Source organism: Cololabis saira, chromosome 8 (genome assembly GCF_033807715.1).
Source record: "Cololabis saira isolate AMF1-May2022 chromosome 8, fColSai1.1, whole genome shotgun sequence".
NCBI lineage: Eukaryota > Metazoa > Chordata > Actinopteri > Beloniformes > Belonidae > Cololabis > Cololabis saira.
The window spans coordinates 39,977,917-39,983,916 of NC_084594.1; the positions used below are offsets into that span (position 1 = coordinate 39,977,917).

The window sequence follows — 6,000 nt, forward strand, 5'->3', positions numbered from 1 at the left end:
GGGCAAATGCCTTGTGGATGCCAGAGGTCAGAAGAGAATGGCCAGACTGGATGTAGCTGATAGAAAGGCAACAGTAACTCAAATAACCACTCATTACAACCGAGGTATGCCGAAGAGCATCTCTGAATGCACAACGCGTCGAACCTTGAGGCGGATGGGCCACAGCAGCAGAACCACACTGGGTACCACTCCTGTCAGCAAAGAAGAGGAAACTGAGGCTACAATTCACTCAGGCTCCCCAAATAGCCGAAAAGCCTCTCTGAATGCACAACGCGTCGAACCTTGAGGCGGATGGGCAACAGCAGCAGAACCACACTGGGTACCACTCCTGTCAGCAAGGAAGAGGAAACTGAGGCTACAATTCACTCAGGCTCCCCAAATAGCCGAAAAGCATCTCTGAATGCACAACGCGTCGAACCTTGAGGCGGATGGGCCACAGCAGCAGAACCACACTGGGTACCACTCCTCTCAGCTAAGAACAGGAAACTGAGGCTACAATTCACTCAGGCTCACCAAATAGCCGAAGAGCATCTCTGAATGCACAACGCGTCGAACCTTGAGGCGGATGGGCCACAGCAGCAGAACCACACTGGGTACCACTCCTGTCAGCAAGGAAGAGGAAACTGAGGCTACAATTCACCCAGGCTCACCAAATAGCCGAAAAGCATCTCTGAATGCACAACGCGTCGAACCTTGAGGCGGATGGGCCACAGCAGCAGAACCACACTGGGTACCACTCCTCTCAGCTAAGAACAGGAAATTGAGGCTACAATTCACTCAGGCCCACCAAATTTTGACAACAGAAGTTTGGAAAAACGTTGCCTGGTATGATGAGTCTCAATGTCGGTTGCAACATTCGGATGGTATGGTCAGAATTTGGCATCAACAACATGCAGTGTGTTGCGGAAATTATGACGTTGATTAGCCAGAACTGCGCGATGGTGGTATAGTTGTGAGCATAGCTGCCTTCCAAGCAGTTGACCCGGGTTCGATTCCCGGCCATCGCAGCACTACTTTTGTGAGAAATCTGAATTTTCACACTTCAACAGATTGTTTTCCATGGAACTCATAACTCTTAGAACTTTCTGTCTTCCTGTCTTAAGGAGCACCCACCGAAGGGGATGTAGCTCAGTGGTAGAGCGCATGCTTAGCATGTATGAGGCCCCGGGTTCAATCCCCGGCATCTCCATTATCTGCATTAATAAACCCAATAAAGTAAGAAAGGGTAATCTGCAACACTGATTGTTCCAAAAATGATGAATTATGTTCATAGTTAGACAAACTCACAAGATGAATTGGACTTAATGCTTGCTATTGAACATCAATCCCTTCAAAAAGCTTTAATGTTCATGAGGAGTATACATGGGACACATACATATGTATGCATTTACACTCACTGGCCACTTTATTAGGTAAGATAACTGCTCCAACTGCTCTTCGATGGAAATTTCTAACCAGCCAATCACATGACAGCAAATCTATGCAATTAGGCACGTAGACATGGTCAAGAGAATCTCCTGTAGTTCAAACCAAGCATCAGAATGGGGAAGTACGGTGATTTCAGTGACTTTGAGCGTGGCATGGTTGTTGGTAACAGACGGGCTGGTCTGAGTATTTGAGAACCTGCCGATCTACTTGGATTTTCATGCAAAAACCTCTCTGGGGTTCACAGAGAGTCGTCGGAAAAAGAGAATATATCCAGTGGGCGGTAGTTTCTTGGGGGCAAATGCCTTGTGGATGCCGGAGGTCAGAAGAGAATGGCCAGACTGGATGTAGCTGATAGAAAGGCAACAGTAACTCAAATAATTACAACCGAGGTATGCCGAAGAGCATCTCTGAATGCACAACGCGTCGAACCTTGAGGCGGATGGGCCACAGCAGCAGAACAATACTGGGTACCACTCCTCTCAGCTAAGAACAGGAAACTGAGGCTACAATTCACTCAGGCTCACCAAATAGCCGAAAAGCATCTCTGAATGCACAACGCGTCGAACCTTGAGGCGGATGGGCTACAGCAGCAGAACCACACTGGGTACCACTCCTCTCAGCTAAGAACAGGAAATTGAGGCTACAATTCACTCTCGCCCACCAAATTTTGACAACAGAAGTTTGGAAAAACGTTGCCTGGTATGATGAGTCTCAATGTCGGTTGCAACATTCGGATGGTATGGTCAGAATTTGGCATCAACAACATGCAGTGTGTTGCGCAAATTATGACGTTGATTAGCCAGAACTGCGCGATGGTGGTATAGTGGTGAGCATAGCTACCTTCCAAGCAGTTGACCCGGGTTCGATTCCCGGCCATCGCAGCACTAGTTTTGTGAGAAATCTGAATTTTCACACTTCAACAGACTGTTTTCCATGGAACTCATAACTCTTAGAACTTCCTGTCTTGCTGTCTTAAGGAGCACCCACCGAAGGGGATGTAGCTCAGTGGTAGAGCGCATGCTTCGCATGTATGAGGCCCCGGGTTCAATCCCCGGCATCTCCATTACTTGTGTTAATAAACCCAATGAAGTAAGAAAGGGTAATCAGCAACACTGATTGTTCCAAAAAGGATGAATTAGGGTCATAGTTAGACAAACTCACAAGATTAATTGGACTTAATGCTTGCTATTGAACATCAATCCCTTCAAAAAGCTTTAATGTCCATGAGGAGTATACATGGGACAGATACATATGTATGCATTTACACTCACTGGCCACTTTATTAGGTAAGATAACTGCTCCAACTGCTCTTCGATGGAAATTTCTAACCAGCCAATCACATGACAGCAAATCAATGCAATTAGGCACGTAGACATGGTCAAGAGAATCTCCTGTAGTTCAAACCAAGCATCAGAATGGGGAAGTACGGTGATTTCAGTGACTTTGAGTGTGGCATGGTTGTTGGTAACAGACGGGCTGGTCTGAGTATTTCAGAACCTGCCGATCTACTTGGATTTTCATGCAAAAACCTCTCTGGGGTTCACAGAGAGTCGTCGGAAAAAGAGAATATATCCAGTGGGCGGTAGTTTCTTGGGGGCAAATGCCTTGTGGATGCCAGAGGTCAGAAGAGAATGGCCAGACTGGATGTAGCTGATAGAAAGGCAACAGTAACTCAAATAACCACTCATTACAACCGAGGTATGCCGAAGAGCATCTCTGAATGCACAACGCGTCGAACCTTGAGGCGGATGGGCCACAGTAGCAGAACCACACTGGGTACCACTCCTGTCAGCAAAGAAGAGGAAAATGAGGCTACAATTCACTCAGGCTTCCCAAATAGCCGAAAAGCATCTCTGAATGCACAATGCGTCGAACATTGAGGCGGATAGGCCACAGCAGCAGAACCACACTGGGTACCACTCCTGTCAGCAAGGAAGAGGAAACTGAGGCTACAATTCACTCAGGCTCACCAAACAGCCGAAAAGCATCTCTGAATGCACAACGCGTCGAACCTTGAGGCGGATGGGCCACAGCAGCAGAACCACACTGGGTACCACTCCTGTCAGCAAAGAAGAGGAAACTGAGGCTACAATTCACTCAGGCTCCCCAAATAGCCGAAAAGCATCTCTGAATGCACAACGCGTCGAACCTTGAGGCGGATGGGCCACAGCAGCAGAACCACACTGGGTACCACTCCTCTCAGCTAAGAACAGGAAACTCAGGCTACAATTCACTCAGGCCCACCAAATTTGGACAACAGAAGTTTGGAAAAACGTTGCCTGGTATGATGAGTCTCAATGTCGGTTGCAACATTCGGATGGTATGGTCAGAATTTTGCATCAACAACATGCAGTGTGTTGCGGAAATTATGACGTTGATTAGCCAGAACTGCGCGATGGTGGTATAGTGGTGAGCATAGCTGCCTTCCAAGCAGTTGACCCGGGTTCGATTCCCGGCCATCGCAGCACTACATTTGTGAGAAATCTGAATTTTCACACTTCAACAGACTGTTTTCCATGGAACTCATAACTCTTAGAACTTCCTGTCTTCCTGTCTTAAGAAGCACCCACTGAAGGGGATGTAGCTCAGTGGTAGAGCGCATGCTTAGCATGTATGAGGCCCTGGGTTCAATCCCCGGCATCTCCATTATCTGCATTAATAAACCCAATAAAGTAAGAAAGGGTAATCTGCAACACTGATTGTTCCAAAAATGATGAATTATGTTCATAGTTAGACAAACTCACAAGATGAATTGGACTTAATGCTTGCTATTGAACATCAATCCCATCAAAAAGCTTTAATGTTCATGAGGAGTATACATGGGACACATACATATGTATGCATTTACACTCACTGGCCACTTTATTAGGTAAGATAACTGCTCCAACTGCTCTTCGATGGAAATTTCTAACCAGCCAATCACATGACAGCAAATCAATGCAATTAGGCACGTAGACATGGTCAAGAGAATCTCCTGTAGTTCAAACCAAGCATCAGAATGGGGAAGTACGGTGATTTCAGTGACTTTGAGCGTGGCATGGTTGTTGGTAACAGACGGGCTGGTCTGAGTATTTCAGAACCTGCCGATCTACTTGGATTTTCATGCAAAAACCTCTCTGGGGTTCACAGAGAGTCGTCGGAAAAAGAGAATATATCCAGTGGGCGGTAGTTTCTTGGGGGCAAATGCCTTGTGGATGCCAGAGGTCAGAAGAGAATGGCCAGAATGGATGTAGCTGATAGAAAGGCAACAGTAACTCAAATAATTACAACCGAGGTATGCCGAAGAGCATCTCTGAATGCACAACGCGTCGAACCTTGAGGCGGATGGGCCACAGCAGCAGAACAATACTGGGTACCACTCCTCTCAGCTAAGAACAGGAAACTGAGGCTACAATTCACTCAGGCTCACCAAATAGCCGAAAAGCATCTCTGAATGCACAACGCGTCGAACCTTGAGGCGGATGGGCCACAGCAGCAGAACCACACTGGGTACCACTCCTGTCAGCAAGGAAGAGGAAACTGAGGCTACAATTCACTCAGGCTCACCAAATAGCCGAAAAGCATCTCTGAATGCACAACGCGTCGAACCTTGAGGCGGATGGGCCACAGTAGCAGAACCACACTGGGTACCACTCCTGTCAGCAAAGAAGAGGAAAATGAGGCTACAATTCACTCAGGCTTCCCAAATAGCCGAAAAGCATCTCTGAATGCACAATGCGTCGAACCTTGAGGCGGATGGGCCACAGCAGCAGAACCACACTGGGTACCACTCCTGTCAGCAAGGAAGAGGAAACTGAGGCTACAATTCACTCAGGCTCACCAAATAGCCGAAAAGCATCTCTGAATGCACAACGCGTCGAACCTTGAGGCGGATGGGCCACAGCAGCAGAACCACACTGGGTACCACTCCTGTCAGCAAAGAAGAGGAAACTGAGGCTACAATTCACTCAGGCTCCCCAAATAGCCGAAAAGCATCTCTGAATGCACAACGCGTCGAACCTTGAGGCGGATGGGCCACAGCAGCAGAACCACACTGGGTACCACTCCTCTCAGCTAAGAACAGGAAACTCAGGCTACAATTCACTCAGGCTCACCAAATAGCCGAAAAGCATCTCTGAACGCACAACGCGTCGAACCTTGAGGCGGATGGGCCACAGCAGCAGAACCACACTGGGTACCACTCCTCTCAGCTAAGAACAGGAAATTGAGGCTACAATTCACTCAGGCCCACCAAATTTTGACAACAGAAGTTTGGAAAAACGTTGCCTGGTATGATGAGTCTCAATGTCGGTTGCAACATTCGGATGGTATGGTCAGAATTTGGCATCAACAACATGCAGTGTGTTGCGGAAATTATGACGTTGATTAGCCAGAACTGCGCGATGGTGGTATAGTTGTGAGCATAGCTGCCTTCCAAGCAGTTGACCCGGGTTCGATTCCCGGCCATCGCAGCACTACTTTTGTGAGAAATCTGAATTTTCACACTTCAACAGACTGTTTTCCATGGAACTCATAACTCTTAGAACTTCCTGTCTTCCTGTCTTAAGGAGCACACACCGAAGGGGATGTAGC

At 47.5% G+C, this 6,000-nt stretch overlaps 7 non-coding genes across 7 annotated transcripts; all 7 read left to right on the forward strand.

Annotated features, from left to right (window-relative positions):
- The first annotated feature begins 935 nt into the window (after positions 1 to 935).
- trnag-ucc (transfer RNA glycine (anticodon UCC)) lies at positions 936 to 1,007 on the forward strand. The gene has a single exon. It is a non-coding gene; the product is annotated as a tRNA-Gly (tRNA).
- Positions 1,008 to 1,117: 110 nt separating this feature from the next.
- Positions 1,118 to 1,189, forward strand: trnaa-agc (transfer RNA alanine (anticodon AGC)). Its single transcript has one exon. It is a non-coding gene; the product is annotated as a tRNA-Ala (tRNA).
- A 1,048-nt stretch (positions 1,190 to 2,237) lies between these two features.
- On the forward strand, positions 2,238 to 2,309 carry trnag-ucc (transfer RNA glycine (anticodon UCC)). Its single transcript has one exon. It is a non-coding gene; the product is annotated as a tRNA-Gly (tRNA).
- Positions 2,310 to 2,419: 110 nt separating this feature from the next.
- Positions 2,420 to 2,491, forward strand: trnaa-cgc (transfer RNA alanine (anticodon CGC)). Its single transcript has one exon. It is a non-coding gene; the product is annotated as a tRNA-Ala (tRNA).
- A 1,329-nt stretch (positions 2,492 to 3,820) lies between these two features.
- Positions 3,821 to 3,892, forward strand: trnag-ucc (transfer RNA glycine (anticodon UCC)). The gene has a single exon. It is a non-coding gene; the product is annotated as a tRNA-Gly (tRNA).
- Positions 3,893 to 4,002: 110 nt separating this feature from the next.
- trnaa-agc (transfer RNA alanine (anticodon AGC)) lies at positions 4,003 to 4,074 on the forward strand. Its single transcript has one exon. It is a non-coding gene; the product is annotated as a tRNA-Ala (tRNA).
- A 1,733-nt stretch (positions 4,075 to 5,807) lies between these two features.
- On the forward strand, positions 5,808 to 5,879 carry trnag-ucc (transfer RNA glycine (anticodon UCC)). The gene has a single exon. It is a non-coding gene; the product is annotated as a tRNA-Gly (tRNA).
- The last annotated feature ends 121 nt before the right edge of the window (positions 5,880 to 6,000 follow it).